The sequence below is a fragment of the Bacillus rossius genome, chromosome 8 (genome assembly GCF_032445375.1).
Source record: "Bacillus rossius redtenbacheri isolate Brsri chromosome 8, Brsri_v3, whole genome shotgun sequence".
Lineage (NCBI taxonomy): Eukaryota > Metazoa > Arthropoda > Insecta > Phasmatodea > Bacillidae > Bacillus > Bacillus rossius.
Genome location: NC_086336.1, coordinates 50,557,281 through 50,575,416, shown reverse-complemented (window position 1 = coordinate 50,575,416; position 18,136 = coordinate 50,557,281). Strand labels below are relative to the sequence as shown.

At 38.0% G+C, this 18,136-nt stretch overlaps 1 protein-coding gene across 1 annotated transcript in view; it reads right to left on the bottom strand.

Moving 5' to 3' along the window:
- Positions 1–18,136, bottom strand: part of LOC134534901 (alpha-mannosidase 2-like) — a 387,654-nt gene that overhangs the window by 21,246 nt on the left and 348,272 nt on the right. The window lies entirely within an intron of this gene.

The window sequence follows — 18,136 nt, the reverse complement described above, 5'->3', positions numbered from 1 at the left end:
CATTTTAACCAAAAATAAATTAAAAATGTTATATAAAAATGCATTGTATTGAGATCACCTGTTTACACAGACCAATCGTAATGAGTAATAAGGAAGGGGCCCCATGGATTTTGCTATAAAAAAAAAGATGCCTAAGTGCCATTTAGGACCGCAGAACCACAGGACCACCCAACTATTTGGGGCACCCTAGGACAGAATGCCCTAGGACCATTACCCTCACACCCTGGCACTGCCCTGTGCTGAACTCGAGAGGGGCCTACCCCCCCCCCCCCCCCACCCAGGAAGAGGAAGGTGGAGTTGTACTTTGATTGGCTGGGGAGTAGTGTACGGGAGTGCAATCGTTCACACACTCCTATGTACCTCAGGGTAGAGATGTTAAGGAACAGAGTCACTAGATCCGAAGTTAAAGTACTTGATTGTTATTTCCTGTTGTTTAACACTAGACAATTCTACGATTTTATAACGCTAGTATAAATAAACTGAAAATGTAAAGCCTCTTAACCTACAGAAAATTTTAAAAGAAAAAAAGGCAAAACCCTACTTAGGTGTTGTAAACGTCTATGCTATTTGGTTTACTAAATTTAACGTAAAATTCTTTAAAATAATGCAGTGTCATAAATATACTAATAAATAAGTAAGATAATTGCTGGACGCGAAACACACGTACTTTCTGCGCTCGCAGCTACAATTCACTGCCTGAATCGTAAACATGACTTCCTAATATCACGCGCGGATTGCAGCACGAATAAGATGGCAATTTTAAACTACTTATTATAAACGGCTCCGATAAAAGCGAAAAAAGACTTGAAAAAAATTCTAAATCCCGGATTTGGACCTGATTTTCGACAAAACGTTTATTAAAATACTGTCAATCTTGTTAAAATTCACTAAAAAGTTAATACTATAAAGTTTTCGCACACGTTAGAGGTGATACTTCTATGACATTACTAAAATATTAACCTGAAACATTATAAAAACACACATTAAAACACAAAGTAGGTATATGTTTGTATATTTTATTTTGCTTGAACGACTGAAATCAATCTGTAAATAATTCCTATAAACAAACTTTAACTTTATCGAGCTGATTGAACTATATTATATGAAATTATTATGTTGTTAAAAAAAATCCAGTGACGTGTTTTGAACCACGCCCCTTGAAACTTCCAAGCGCGGCTCTACCGCTGTGCCACGAAGCCCCTTGGTAATTCGAAAAGAGAATATGTATTATAATAATTGTAATTCCAGTTTTATTAGGTATTTTAAAACTTGTGATTACTTTTTAATATGTCTATTTTAGTTTACCAAATATATTCCAGGGTAGTTTAATTATCATAAATTTACATTTGGCACACCAGTATGTTTTGGTGTGGCCCCTAATGTTTACGGAAGTGACTACATACGGGATTTTTTTATTGCTGCCATCTTTGTTCATCGACTTCCGTTCAATTCGCACTAGATGACTACTAGAAAAGGCAGTATACCAGCGCAAAAAGGGAAAGGTGCTGTGATTGGTCCGGCAGGTATTTGTAAACAGTAAACACCTCGACAGCTGGACGCCTGCAGCGCAGAGAGAAGCCTAAGATGTCCATCAAGTTCTGTCCCTGCCCGAACACGCCCGAATATTCACCTTCGGCCAACCTCGGGATTTTTTTTTTTGGTTTTTGCGCAGGAAAAAATTAATTCAAATATTAAAAGTGGTCGGTTAGGTTAGCTACATTAAAACACTTTAGAACACTATGGACGGTTAGTTAGGTTAGTATGGCTACATTAAAATAAACAGAGAAATATATATATATATATATAAATAAACCCGAGGTTGGCCGAAGGTGAATATTCGTGGCGTGTTCGGGCAGGGACAGAACTTGATGTACATCTTAGGCTTCCCGCAGCGCAGAGCCGCCTCTCCCGAGGACATGCAGCCAACATGAGCACGCCGCACGGAGGAGGGGGGGGGGGGGGGGGGAGCAGGGCGCGAAGCACGCCCGACGAACCCCAAATAAACGGCGCACCAGACCGAAATAAAAATAAAATAAAATTGCGAGCGAGTCGTTCAGCACTCGCCAGAGATACGTAACATCAAACCTCGGTAACGTGCAAATTCGCGTGTTCTCGTGTCACAAATAGACTTATGGTACGAAACTCGGACTCGAAATCCTTTTAAATAATGCCGAGCGAGATAAATATACGCAAATTGTTCAGTCAACTACATATTTCTGGACGCCGTTCACACGTAGTTTTCGAACTCGCCGCTAAAATTCGCTGCCGCACCAGCTACGTCGATTATTTAATAATTTTGTTAGCAGACCGAAATTTTAAAATAAATAATAAAACGGCTCTGATAAAAGCAAAAAATACTTGGAAAAAATACCAAACCTGATTTTTTGATAAGGAATTTTACTAAACTACTGCCCACTGTGTTAAAACTAATTAAACATTTATTACTATAAACTTTCCCTTTGGCTTTGTGAACTTTGGTTTGCGCCAATCGCCACAGATGGCTTTTTTTGCTTTTATCGGAACCGTTTCATTATATAGTTGATAATGTCGGTCTGCATAAGGAATAAATGACTAATAGTCAACGTAGCTGCTCCGGAAGCTAATTCTACGTGTGATTCGCATCAAGAAATGTAATTGAAAACACAATCTTAGTATATATATATATATATATATATATATATATATATATATATATATATATGAAGTTTGGCATTATTTTAAAGAATTCTAAGTTAAATTTCGTGTCCGTGTTTCGTATTATAAGCGTATTTGCAACATGAAAACACATTAATTTGTTCGTTACCGGGTTTAGATGTTACACATGTCTGGCGAGTATTAAAATACTCGCTCACATATATATTTTTTAAATTTTATTTTACAAAAAAAAAATATGTTTTAAGGGAACAGGCTAGGAAGAATAAACAAACGTTTGCAGTGTTGTAAAAAAATAAGTATGCAGTGTAGGCTACTGCGCGAAAAGATACCTAAACCTGAAATGCAACTTGAAAAAAAAAAGTTGCTGAAAGAGCTACATTATTTTAAACACATTAAAAAACCACAAACAACATTAAGGGACGCGTTTACGTGGATAACCCAAGACTGAAATGAAATCTGGAGCCTTCTGAACATTTTCCCCGAGAGCCAGCAATTCATAATAAGAATGATTGGTGAAATTGCCGAGTTGGAGAGGAAGTTCAGGGGTTGCAGTGGGCTGTGGCAGAAAGTTAGGGGGGTTGGAAGCAGGAAGCTCTCGGAAGGGAAATGAGCTGTTACAGCCGAGGACGCCCTGCAGTTACGCCGCGTCCCCGCTTGGCACTCGGGGCGTTATTTAAACACCGGCGAGGCGGACCCCAGGGTAATGAATAGGCTATCACCGCGCTGGAGTGGTGCAGGGCCGCGCTGGCTCGGCGCCTGATGGCGGTCCGACACGCAACCCGCAGCACGGACGCGCTCGGCGGGACAGGGGGTCGCGGCCGGCGCAGGGGCAGAGGCCTCAACGATGGAACAAGGGCGCCGACGTATAGTTTCATTTACTAACAACATCTCTCCTCGTGGAGCTGACATTCGAGCACGACACGCTATAAACAGTGCGTAACTATTTAACCCCCTCAGTCCATTCGTTAATCAAACCTCGAATGTGTGAGTCACTGTGTACTAATAGTCTAGTCGACATCATACTCCATGGCTATAAAATAAATACAATTATAATTTTATTTTATAGGATAATAACACATTTATATAATAATTTAGAAATAAAATTGTAACTAAAAATATTCCAAAAAGGTTTAGTAAAAATATAAAAAATTAAAATTCAATCTTATAAATTAACTAACCTTTAAACGCTCTTTAGGCTATTATTGGAATCAACTTGGTTTGTGGGTTACACACAACCCAAATTTGTAATTTGAACTAAGTTAAGACCTACAATTGTAGAAAATTTATTCATCACTTAACTGCGTAGAATTATATAATTTCATTCTATTTCTAACCTTTATCCCAAAAATAAAACAGTACTAGGGCAAAAATTTTATTTAAAAAAAAAGGACGATTGAAATAATACAAAATGAACAAGAAACTGAAATGAGAAAGGGAAAGTATTTTTTTTAAAATCTTAATACGTCTTTTATTTGTAGTTGATCGAGGGTAATGACATACAGTACATTATGCAAGGCTTTAAGATGAAAATTTTTTACTTCAAAATATACTCGCGTTAGATGTATAAAAGGAAAAAAAATTACAGACAAATATTTTTACAATTTTTTTTGTCTTTGGTTTCATTAACTTCTAAAGAGAATAAAAAAAATAATATTACAGAAAATATCATTTAAGTGACTAAAAAATACTAGGTCAGATGATTCTACGAGGGTTTACAGTTGCCTTCCGCAGTACGGAGGTACAGAAAACACACAACACCCAGTACTGAACACAAAAAGGAAAATGTTCGCATGCTTAAGCGTGTATATACGTATACGCGTGTGGTCGGCATAGTCATCCATGTTAATAAGGATCGCAGGCTTTATGCGGCCATTGTCTGGAGGTGCTTGGATCCTCGGTTCTAGTTAGGTAACTGCTACCCTGAAGATGGTGAGTGCAAGGTCGACCGAAATGTCGGTGAAATTTTCGTTTTTAACGTGGTTACAACCCAGAAGTCAAACTACTTCAGTCATCCATACAATTTGAAGTGAAACTTTTTTGGGCTACATGAGAGTAAAATTTTAAAATTTCAATTGCAATTTCAAGGCCGAATTTTAATGCAACGTTTCGTGAAACATTATTTTGAAATGTTTCTGAAGCCAAAGAAATATAAAGAGAACACTTACGAGTCGAGGTCTGAATTGATAAAGAAAGTTTCACTTCTATCACGTGTACGTACTCAGTTTTTTTTTAATTCGGAAAGAAAGAGCTGTTCATTTGAAGGTCATTGAAGGAGGTGATGCAAAAAAAGGAATCATTGTTATTTTTCGTGTCCACGCGAAATCCAAGTGTACCACTCCCTCCGAACCCTCTTGTGTTTTACCTTTGAATATATATACTGTATAGAAGTCGCGAGTGGATAAGATTTACTCTACGTTTTTCAGGAGCGTATGATGAGCAGCTTGGGAACATCACCGCTGCAGTGCGCTGCCGTGACGCCCTGTATCGTCTTAGGTTGTTATTTACACGCTAGAGCGCAGCACTGTCGCCCGCTGTGATTACCCCCCCCCCCCCCCTCAAGTATATATATTCAAAGGTTTTACTCTGACCTCACAGCACCGAACACGAAACGGGCATGACTGCTGAGACACTTTCTGTGGACTCGCGCTGGTTTGATTGTAACGGCGATGCCAAATCTCATGCCGAAGTTAACGGGACTACTGAAAGGCGCAAGGGAGCTGCCAAAAACCATCAGTGAAGGAGCAGGATCGAAGGATTGGGAAAGAGTTCAGACAAAAAGAAAAGAAAAAAGTGTTACGAAAGTTCATAAATGCGAAGGCTACTTGGAGCTACAAAGAGAGGGAGAGATAAAGAGAACTGAAGAGAGTCTGAAAGGCAATCCTCGTAGCGATTACTGAGAGCGAAAAGAAGAGGAAATAAAGAATTGGGAATGAACCCGAAAGAGGTCAGACGGAGAGGTTCTCTGGTGTTCTTATTCTGAGCTGGCCTTTGCAACAGCCACAAAGCGATTCTTTCGCACTATAGCCACCAAGGTTTTTAGTACGCCGCAGGAACACATACAATAACTTCCTTCACGTTTATAAAAGATCCCTTTGTAAACCACTTGTAAATAAGTAGTTTTGTAATGCTACAAGAAATATATTGTAACTTTGTACAATACATTTGTATAATTATTTTTGCATACATGTAATACGTTTTTTTTTCTCGAGATAAAACTGAATATTTCTTACGAAAATTGGCGCAGAATTTTATATTTTAAGTGGTGGAGGTATTGGAACAACACAAAGCATAAATTCCCGGGGGAAAATCTTAACCCAGCATTACTGCAAACACTATTTCATAGTGACACAGTTGTTTTCATGTAAATGTACAAATTTAACACGAATGTTGCTGTTTCATTTACAAAAAAAAAGTTACAGTGTAGTTTTTGATCCGTTTCTGTTTCAGTTATTTTAGTTTGCTTCACACGGGCAAGTAACATTTTAAGCTTTACCATCAAGTAATTTTTCCACTATTAATAAGGTTCGCCTTAAACTTACTTTTAAGATTGTCAAAAATATCTGGAGATACGATACCCTCCTCGTTACAAGTTATTAGGTTTGGGATCCATTATTGGTTGAAGAGTTCGTAAAGTTAGTGAAATTATCAGCGATTGTGTTTCATACATCAATAACTTACCGTCCTGACATCCCATAAATATGAAAAATGTATAAGTACATATTTAAATATGTATGTCTGAGACAAGACGGTTCAGTAGGCACGAGGCAGCAGTAGTGACTAGACTTTGCAGGGCCCTGGGCTTTTGTTGAGGCCCGGGAAAAAAATTAAAAAACTTACTCTTTCAAACAACATTATTGACCAAACCTGTAACTTACGATTTGCTAATTCAATTAAGAAAATCCTCATGTCCGTTTTATAGATGATCACGATCAAATTTCCGGTGGAACCGCTTTTATTATTATACATGACAATAAAATCTTTGAATTTTTTTTACGAAATTATGAATTGTAATTGATATTGACGAGCACATTAAGTTACAAGATAATTTAAAAAAATCATTTTTCTTTTCCTACAATGTTCGTATTTTCAACAGAACACTAGACAGACTAAAAAAATGGGTGCGTGTACTTATGTACGCGCGTGAGAAGTTATACTTCTTTGGCATCATTAAAAAATAGTTTTTAATTGCATGGAAATAATTAATTACAATAAAATAATAAAAGGGCTGGAAAAATATAGTCAAAACAGTCAATAAAGTTCAGTTTAAATTTGAAAAATTAAATAAATAAAATTTAGAGAATAATAAATATATGACATAATTTGTACTAAATATTATAAGATTCTTAATTTTAAATATTTATTATTGATTATTTAATATTTTAAAAGAAAATAAATTCATTTAATAATAAATTCAAAATTTTAACTAAAGTTTATTAATTTTTAAAATATTTATTATTTTCTTAATTTAATACTCACTTTTCATTTTTATCAAAAAGTTTTCATTTAATTTGTTCATTTATTTTTATAAGTATTTATTATTTATTCAATTTAATAATAAATATTAAAAATTAATATTTTAATTTGATGTTCGATTTTAATTTTTATAGCACATTTTTTTTATTAAATGTTTATTAAATTTATTTCTTTATTTTGTAAATATTAAATAACCAATAATAAATAATTCATATTAATAATTTAATAATATTTAGTATTAATTATATTAAACAATAAATTTTTAATTTATATCAATAATAATACATAAGGATAGTTAACCTCAATTATATTGGAGCACTTGAAAAAGTATATAAGCACAATTTTTTTACTAATATTTACGAATAGTAAATAATATTAATCAAAATATTAAAAAAAATCAATACTAAATATAATATATTAGCACATATATAATTCGCACTTGTATGAAACTAAAACACGTGTTGTGAATGTAGAAACTAGAAACATGTGGATAAATATTATATATATGAAAACAGTGATCAGAGGCGACGAGCGTGCCAACATTCGCGACTAATAGTGGTTCTATTTCTATTTTGTTGGTAGCTTTTTTTTTCGAGACTTAATGATCGGTTTAGCGGGCAGCTTCAATTTGTTAATTTTGTGTTACAGTGATGCGCGCCTAAAGAAGTATAACTTCAAAACATAAACACAAATGAAAAGCAACGGCACGGGGGCCCTGGAGCCGAAAAAAGGGGTCGAGTGGGGGAACCCAGACGGGAACCGTGGCGGACGTTTCCACGAACCGATGAGAACCACGTTAAGGCAGTACTGCTTGGGAAGAACGGTACCCAAAGTGTACACCCCTGGCGTCGGGACGAGCGGCTAGCTTTTTTTTTTTTTTTAAAAAAAGCACCTATCTGCTCCACACAGACTCCCCCCCCCCCCCTTCCCACCTCCTCCTCCACCCGCTGAACACGAATTTTACATGACAATAGCGAGGAACTGAAGTCTAGCCCGTCCTCCCACCATTCTCGCTGCGGCGAGAAATAATGCCCGCTCCTTCCTCGGGAATTCATATTCAACAGGAGAAAAGAAAATGAAGGGTTGGGTGGGTGGGGGAAGAGAATTTTTCAGACCCGTCCAGAAGGGTGGGGGTGGTGGGTGGGGGGGAACACCCATGCGATTCGCCGCGGATGGAACTGCCTCGTGGCTTGCAGTGTCCCGGAGAGGATCCGATCCTCCGGGCAGACGTGTGCTCGCTAGGGCGTCGTGCTTGTCGCGCGGCTCTCGGCCCTGAGACCGCGAGTTCGACACCCGACCGCTGTCTCACTCCAACAAGCATCCACCCCCCCACTCTCTTCCCGCCGCCTGTAGCGCTGTCCTCGTTCCGGCCGAGTAGGAGTCATTCACCACGCAAGTTTATTTATTACTTGATGTAGGCTTTTGGACATACGCCATTGCTTAGCACATGTATGTCTGTAGAAGAAAACTACAAAAAAAAAAAAAACAACAAAAATGACAAAAAACACAAATTAAGCAAAAAATTGCTGTTGTCAGGATTTAACGCCACACAATAATCCACAACAGGAATAGGGTCAACAAATAAAGAAAAACCAAGAAAAATGGACTAACAGAACGAAAAACTCCCCACAAATGATGACAGCACAAAAATACAACGTAACGTAATTTCTTTTTTAAATTTTTTCGAAACATTAAAAATTTGATGTATTTCACTATTATTCGATATTTTTTTTTTTTTTTTTTTTTTTTACTTCTAAGAAGACGTAACTGAAAGAAAGGGCTAGGTTTGTGACGATAATTGGCAACAAAGATTCTTATTTTCTTTTAATATAAATTTTTTTGACAATACCTTCGTATTAATAGTAATTGAATTGCGACTGTGATATAATAATTGCTTTTTTAGCATTGAGTATATTTTTTAAGAAGACTACAACTGTGAGTAATAATACTGTATTTCAACAATATTTTATGGACTAAGAAAAAACAGCAAAATTAAAAAATATATATATAATTGACCATTTTATACTTAGGTAATATGATTTTTAATGTTAACAAGCAGGGTTATTTATCAGGCTCGGATTTATTTTAGAGGATTATATCTATAAATTACAAGTCCGAGTTTCGTACTAGAGTGTATTTTCAACGAGAACACACGAATCTGCTCGTTACCGAGGTTAGATGCTGCATATCTCTGGCGAGTAATGAAACACTCGCTCACTTTTTTTGACGTGACAACGTCTAATAAATAGATGAACGCCGGCTGCACGCACAAAAAATGTCCCGTAACGCACATTGTCCCGTTACGCTCATTGTACGCTTGCGCCGCATCTATCTCTCTTCCACTCGATTGGAACAACCATCGATTTGACTTTTTCGAGGCACATTAAACTTGAAACACTCCCGTTCGTTTCCTACTTTTCCTATCATCGTACTATCCTTAACAGAATAACACAGATTGGAAGAAGTTAAATAGCAAACGTGTATAAAAGTAATAGTTAAAATAATCTCTTCGTTAAAGTAATAAACATATTTGAATTAATGAGTGCAAATAAAAGTAAATTTATCAATTAAATTGTAGATTTAATTTCACTCCTTCTTGGTATCCATACGAAATAGTGATAATTCAATAAAAATGATTCAATTTTATTCATAGAAGTATGCAATCATTTCATCAATGTTTTGTTAAGATGTTGTCACGTTAAACTATCGTCCGTAAACGACTTTACAGACAGCCAATTTTTTTTTAAACTGCACTATAGTTAACATTAGAGCCACAAGTTGTTAATTATTTGACGTCTTGCCCGAGCACCCACAAAGTGACGCAGCGCGAAGTGGTTCTCCGACTCGCCGCGAGAGCGCTGCACCTGTCCCAGTGTCCCGGTAAGCCGAGGCGCCGGCCCGCGCTGTCGGTGACGTAATTACAAGGGCTTTGCGCCGGCCCCTCCAGGGTTGCTGCGAGCCAATTAGCGGCGGAGACGACACCGTCCAGGTCAGAAGGGGGGGGGGGGGGGGGGAGAAGGAAGGGCCCGCGCTGAGCCGGCTACACGGAAGTACGTAGGTCAATAGGCCGAGTCCACAGCGTGTCACGTAGGGTAAAGTAAGGTAATTTCGTGACACAGGTAATTTCGTGACATTTTTTATGACGTTTGTAACGAAAATACCAGCGGTTTTTTGGAGCTGCATTTTGGTCTGGTAGTTTCAGCGTTCTCCGCTAAATAGTGTGGTATGTATCGTTCATGTCTTGGAATGCGTCAACGTCACAAAACAAAAGTTTTCGTAAAAGTGAGCAAAGTTTCGTTAAATATGAGTACTCTTTTGCAGGTTTAACTTCGAATATTCATAAAAGGATCCATGTACATGGTATGTTAGCATTTAATACACAGTTTTGTAGAGAATATAAACCTCTTACAGTGTGAATAATTTTATGATTTTGCACTTCTGCATACAGTTGTTATTGCTTATGTTGTTCATGGCGTTTCTTAGCATTTTTGTCCTTGCTAAAGATAAATTTTCAAAGCCTTTAATATGAATTGATCTTGTAAGTTTTCTAAGCTTGTTAGAACAAAATCATTATGAGAGTTTGTGTTGTAAATTAAGTTTACAATAACTTAGTTTCACTTAGAAAGCTAATTATAGTGTGTCACGAAATTACCTATATCACGAAATTACCTATATCACGAAATTACCTATATCACGAAATTACCTATATGCTATCACAAAAATACATTGGCTCTTTTTTTATTTTTCAGTTGAATGATGAATAAAGCAAGAAGTAAATACAGCAAATATGACTCCAGACAGTTAATTGCAGCTGCTGAATTAGTTAAACAACAAAATTGTTCACTTTATAAAGCCTCCAAGGAAATGGGTGCGCCATGGAGTACACTAAGAGACTATCTAAAAAATATCCCCTGTGAAAACAGAAATGAACCTCTGCCAAAACTAGGAAGACCATTCGCTCTCACTTCAAACCTAGAAATTAGTCTGTATAATTACATCATAGAGATGCAAGAGTTAGGATTTGGTTTAACTGTTTCTACAGTAAGGAAAGTAGCATATGAACTCGCAAAAAGTGCCGGCCGTGAAAATTTATTAAATTCCGACAGTGAAAGTGCTAGCAAATGGTGGTGGACAAATTTCAAGAGTAGGTACAACCTCTCATTAAGAGCTCCAGAAAACCTTGCAGCATACAGGGCTTCTATGGCAAATGAAGAAATCATTTGGGATTTTTATATTAAATTAGAGGAATTACTGGACCGATTGGATATCAAAGAAGCACCTGATAGGCTTTGGAACTGTAACGAAACAGGTCTTTCGTATGTCGTGAAAGCAAACAAAGTTGTAACAGCAGTGGGAAAGCGATATGTTTATAAGAGAGTTTATGCAGACAGGGGAGAATCACATACACTTTTGGGATGTGTGTGCGCAAATGGGACATGGATTCCGCCTATGATTATTTTCAAAGTTGTCAGGTGGAACGATAACCTAAAGAGAGATTGTTTGCCTAATGCAATAGTGAAGTTGTCTCCAAAATGGTGGATTACCAGTGATCTGTTCTTTGAATGGTTCCAGTTATTTGTAGCCTCCATTCCTCCTGCTCGACCAGTCATCCTCTTCATGGATTCACACGCATCGCATATTAACCCTGAAGTTATTTCGTTTGCGAAAGAAAATCAGATTTTCTTATTTACTTTCCCAGCCCATACAACTCATTTTTTGCAACCGCTAGATGTAGGAGTTTACAAATCCCTAAAATCGCATTGGGGTCAACGTCTTAACTCCTACATGAAGGAAAATCCAATGGAAAAACCAAATAGAACAAATTTTCATACGATTATGAATACTGCCTTTATTGAGAGCTTCTGTACTAAGAACATTACAAATTCTTTCAAGAAAACGGGAATTTATCCATTCAACAAGTGTGCTATTCCTAAGGAAACTTTTGAACCCTCCAAACTAACGAACAAGCCTCTACCTCAAGAACAGCCGGAAAAGGATCAGATATTGGTAGCTGACAAGATCTTGGTCCTGCCATCAATGTCAAAAGACACCCTCATTAACAAAGGAAAGAAAAAGCGAGACTCAAGTGCAAGATGCCTTACTCCAGTAAGATAAATTACCATCTTGGGGTCAATAAAATACGCATCATTGAGACCTGCCACTTCAACTTTAGATGCTGCCCTACCAACATCGAATCCTGTAATGTCATCATCGAAGGATATCTTATCAACCACAAAGGCTACCCCATCAACGTCCAAGGCTGTCCCATCAACTACTAAGGCTACCCCATCAACTTCCAAGGCTGTCCCATCAACTACTAAGGCTACACCATCAACTTCCAAGGCTGACCCATCAACTTCCAAGATTGTCCCATCAACTTCCAAGGCTGTTCCATCAACTTCCAAGATTGTCCCATCAACTTCCAAGGCTGTCCCATCAACTTCCAAGATTGTCCCATCAACTTCCAAGGCTGTTCCATCAACTTCCAAGGCTGTTCCATCAACTTCCAAGATTGTCCCATCAACTTCAAAAGCTTCAACACCAACATTAGAACCGTCCATATCTGGTCCAGAACTTCGCGAATGCAAGACAAAATCAAAGGAAGTCCAAATTCTTGATGAAGATTGGATCTGTGGTATGTGCGGGAACAGTTATTTCAGAGACGTTCAAATAAGAAATGGCGCTAAATGGGTACAATGCTGTTATTGCTTGATGCCTTATCACGAAGAGTGCCAACCTGCTGATTCTGGGGAACTAGTTTTCATGTGTGATAATTGTGCTAATGCTGAAAGTGAGTTGAGCGAGGTAAGCATCTAAATAAACTAGACTAAATCTAATTTTTCGAAGGTTATTTGAACATTTTTTTATGATGAAATGAAGAAAACAGCAATTAGAATGCATGTTACAAGTTAAAATTATATTATTTGTTATTATAGTTGGTATTTGTTTGAAAATATTTGTATTGTTATTGTATCACGAAATTGCCTAACCCCTATCACGAAATTAGATACCCATATCACGAAATTACCTGTCATATCATTTAAAATTTGAAATTAAATTTTGTGTTGAAAAGATGTATATAATGGTAAGTATATTACTTATAATGTTAGTATTACACAAATGTTAAACAATTTTGCCCAAATACGACAGTAATTCTTGAATAAAACAATATTTATTAGCGAAAAATTAATTTTATCACGAAATTACCTTACTTTACCCTACTCAGTTTGCAGTGCGCGTCTTCCCAATGCTAGATTTCTGTCATTAGCGCTGCTCTGTTGAAGGACGTACGCCACAGAGCACACAAAATGTAGTGAGCATCTTTAAAATGTATCTGAAAAATTGCAATCTTTAAAAGGGAAATTTCGAATGAGAATTTCGGAAAAACGTTTTTCTTGTTGTATTTCATCGTGATAATATTAAATTCTAACTTCTGAGCAAACGTAACTGAAAGACGATAAAACTAGTAACCGATGTTGTCAACAAATATTTTTATGCAGTTTAATATTAAAATTTTTGGTTCTGTTTGACTGTTGTCTATAATAAATAGGATGCCTTATTATTAGAAGTGACCAACTATAACAAATAATTTCTACTGTGAAATAATAGTTGGTGTTTAGATTTGATATATTTTTTTAATATTTTAGAATGCACACAGTGGTGATAATACTGTGAAAAAAATTAATAAACAGCAGTTATTAAAAATATTAAAACTTAATATAGTTATTGATGTCACACAAAATAATATTTTAAAATGTTCAGCGGGTAGTATGAACGTGGCAACCAGCGAGCGCCATTAGCCCCGCACTGCAAGCTAAGCGTGGGACAGTCTATAGCGGCGGGAGCTCAACCCAGCCCTCACGCTACGCCACTTGACACGCAACGGACGCTTCGGCCATAAGTAGAGACCGGAAAAATTCGCTAAATTATTTCGCGATAGGCTAAAATACAAATAGTTATACTTCAGTGCTGCCTCTGCTATTGGCTCACAACTCACCTGGATGACTCTGGGCCAATTAGAAACACCCGGCCAAAGCTGTATCGAATCACAGGCTGCTACGTTGGGACGTCTCAAAACACAGCAGCCAATAGTGGGTGACATTTGACCGAGTGTACGTAGAACTATGGAGTTCATCCTGCAGGTCATTGAACCCGCGAATTTTTCCGGTCCCTAGCCATAAGGCATCATGGACTTCGAATACGCAGTGCGTGTAGCCTGAGTACAGGCGCTTGGTAAACATCTCCGGGAATGGTTTAAGCAATCTCCGTACTAGAGTCGAACAGTAATGGCTACCGTTTTTTGGGACGAAAAGGGCTTCATTTTGGTTGACTTAATGAATCATGAGTCAACAATTACAGCAAAAAGTACAAATTAACGATTGTCAACTGGTTTAATTTGCAGGCGGCAAACTTCTATGCAGAGGGGTTAAATAAACTGGCAGAGCGTTGCGAAAAGTGCTTGGAATTGAATGGCGACTATGTGAAAATGTGATGTATATTTGTAGTAAACTAAAACTTTCAATAAAATATTTTTTTTTCATGAGTATTTCCGGACACGCCACGTATATATAAAATAAGAACCATATCAGAAATCATAAAATTCTAATGAGTTCTTTAATAAATAAATATGTTTGAATAAGAATTAATATATATAATACTAAGGCATAATTTTGTCTTTAACCATAAGCCCCTAAAAAACTTATATAATCTCATTGCAGTGTATAACTTTTACATACACCCTTTTCATTACACACACACCAACACACACACACATACACACAGAGTGAGTCTTTTAAGAGGTCCCGTGGCACATGCGTGAAGAAGAATGAGTGATTGAGTAACTACAGTACTGTGTGACAACAACTTGCCTAGAGGGCAAGACGTTTCCAACGCCGTAACTAGGTATGTTATTGTCACGCTGTACAGTACTGGATTCAATCGATCACTCATTCTTTTCACGCGTTTATACAATGGGGGTTTCTTTTAGGAAGACTCACCCTGCACTTAATTTGTCAGCGAAGATATCTTTGTTTGGCACCATACAAACAAGTTTTGGATGGCACAAACTAATATATATATATAATTCTAGGGGAAAAAATTGGCTGTTTGTAAAATCGGTTTACGGACGATAGTTTAACGTGACAACGTCATAACAAAACATTGATGAAATGATTGCATACTTTTATGAATAAAATTGAATCATTTTTATTGAATTATCAATATTTTGTATGGATGCAAAGAAGGAGTGAAATTAAATCTGGAATTTAATTGATAAATTTACTTTTATTTGCACTCATTAATTCAAATATGTTTATTACTTTAACGAAGAGATTATTTTAACTTTAACTTTTATACATGTTTGCTATTTAACTTCTTCCAATCTGTGTTATTCTGTTAAGGATAGGACGATGATAGGAAAAGTAGGAAACGAATGGGAGTGTTTCAAGTTTAATGTGCCTCGAAAAAGTAAATTCGATGGTTGTTCCAATCGAGTGGAAGAGAGATGGATGCCGCGCAAGCGTACAATGAGCGTAACGGGACACCGCGTAACGTGATAATGTGCGTAACGGGACACCGCGTAACGTGATAATGTGCGTAACGGGACACCTTTTCGTGCGTGCAGCCGGCGTTCATCGATTTATTGGACGTTGTCACGTCAAAAAATAAAATTGGAAAGCACGGATAGGTAGTCATGCCGCCCATTGATCCGAGCGCCTAGTCTCTCACCGTGCTGGTTCTCCGCGGGTATACAGGGTGCCCTAAACCCCGACTTAAAAGCGGATTAAACCCCACCACATTTAACCATACGGCTTAACAAACCACAGTGCCTATCTTCATGTCCTTGTCGAAGGCAACAGTCGTGGCTTGGTTCAACTATCACTGCAACTGAAGCCGTTTACAGGAAATAATCGGACTTGTCCTCCCCAGGCGACGGTTACGTTCCGGCGTCTGTTTCAATGTATTTTGTATAAAAAAAACATTGGCAGGTAACGAAACATCGACCTTACGTGCACGAGAGCGTGATGCTGGCGTTCTCTAGGAGAAAAACAAAAACAAACAAAAATGTGGATTTTAAGATGGCGGCCTCCAGCAGAACTATCAATAACAGACAATAAAAGCGCGAAAGAACATCATATGCTTTATAGTGCCCATGATTGCACTAGATATTAAAAAAAAATTTTACCAAAAATTTAATAAATCTAAGATAGCGGGGCCTATGTTGCCACGTTTTAATATATTTAATTTTGCTGCAGTTACCACAGATGAAATATAACGTTTCTTCGAAAAAAAAAAAAAAAAAAAAAACTTCTGCCAACATTTTGTAACAACCCACACGTTATCAGGTTATTAGCGTCAAATTCACTCGCTAAAGGTTCATTCCCTGCGTTCTTCAACTTCTGCAGTAGGTACCGATTTAGAAATATTTCTTCACAACCTCTGAAACTAGGGGGAAAAAAAAATTAAATGAAATTCAACATTAATGCCGAGGTAGATATTTATTTGGTATTTACGTCCCTTTGACGAGGACTTCAGAAACTGGAGGATGGATCGGCCATTCCAGCGTTCACCCGGAGTGTGTCCGGGAAACCGTTGTAAACGGAAATCAGGGGTGTTTCAGCGTCGCGCCAGGGGGTAGAAGAGAAGGGGGAGGGGGGTGAGGGATGGGGCTCCCGTGGACAGACAGTAGCGGACCGCAATGCCTGATGGATACGGAGGTCACCGCTACCGTGGACCCCGCTGGGCCCGTCCACAGACGTGTGGGGGGGGGGGGGGGGATGCCCTCTCCAGCCAACCATATTTCAGCGCCAGAGGGAAACTTATTACTCCGCGGTTGGCGGCCGTGGCTGGGCGCTACTCCCACCCTCCCCTCGCCAACCTCTGGTGGTTTTGAGTTATGTCGGCGGGTCGGCGGGGCAGGCTCTTCTCAACACGTCCACATCCCACAGACCGAGGAACGGGGAGGGGTGGGGGGAAGGTGAACTTTCTCCCGACGCAACGCCACAACAGAGAGAGAAAAAAAAAACCCATATCTCACGCCGAAAATACCCCGTTCTTCTCCCTCTTCCAGTCGCGGGATATTTTGCTCGTATTAGAAGTAAAACCCGTGCGAGATGTCCCGTAACAGAGAATTATTTCTCACGTTGAAACCCGCCTCCTCTCCCCACCTCACAATTTCCCCTCAAGGCACTTTTTTTTACTGTGCTGTGCGTGTAGAGAAATGCCGTCCAAGCCTTGCCTTTATTAACTTTTGATTCAAAAAGACATTTCTTAGCTCGAATATTGTCGCAAGGAAGGAAGGTATTTTGATTTTTTTTTTTTAAATAAATGATTTGAAATACACGGTTACATCATTTCAGATATTTAGGTTGCAATGTTACAGAACTATTAGTTATTATTTATCCTTGTTTCTCATAAGTTAACAGCTTCGCGTAATAAACGCAGAAACAAGGCCAATCTGTAGAGTTAACGTAACAGTAACTATTAGTTATTATTTTTCATTGTTTCTCATAAGTTAACAGCTTCACGTAATAAACGCAGAAACAAGGCCAGTCTGTAGAGTTAACGTAACAAACTGAATAGAACACCTATGCGACGGCTTTCTATGTTAACGTTTGATGTAACATGTTAGTTATTGCTTACTTTGATTTGAAAATAATGTTTCACTGTGTTTTTTAAATCCACTGTTTCTAGACCGATAGTCTTTGATATTTGGCACCGGAAAGTGTTTCTAAAACGATAATTCCAATTCACATGGCTATAGCTTTTACATAAATGAAGACACAATTTCGCCGAAAATGTAAAAAAGAAATATCAATATTTTTTTTTGTTCACCCCCGCGGTGAAAGAAGCTGTGCTATGCTGGTTCACTTTGTTGCCGTGAGGTGTCTACCTGGTGGCGCGACATCTGGTGCTGCTAGCGCACTCGCTCAGTTTGCGTCGAGATGCCGACAACACAGCACAACACACAGCCTTTCGCGTTCTACGTCCCCACAAGTGCGAGTCAGTT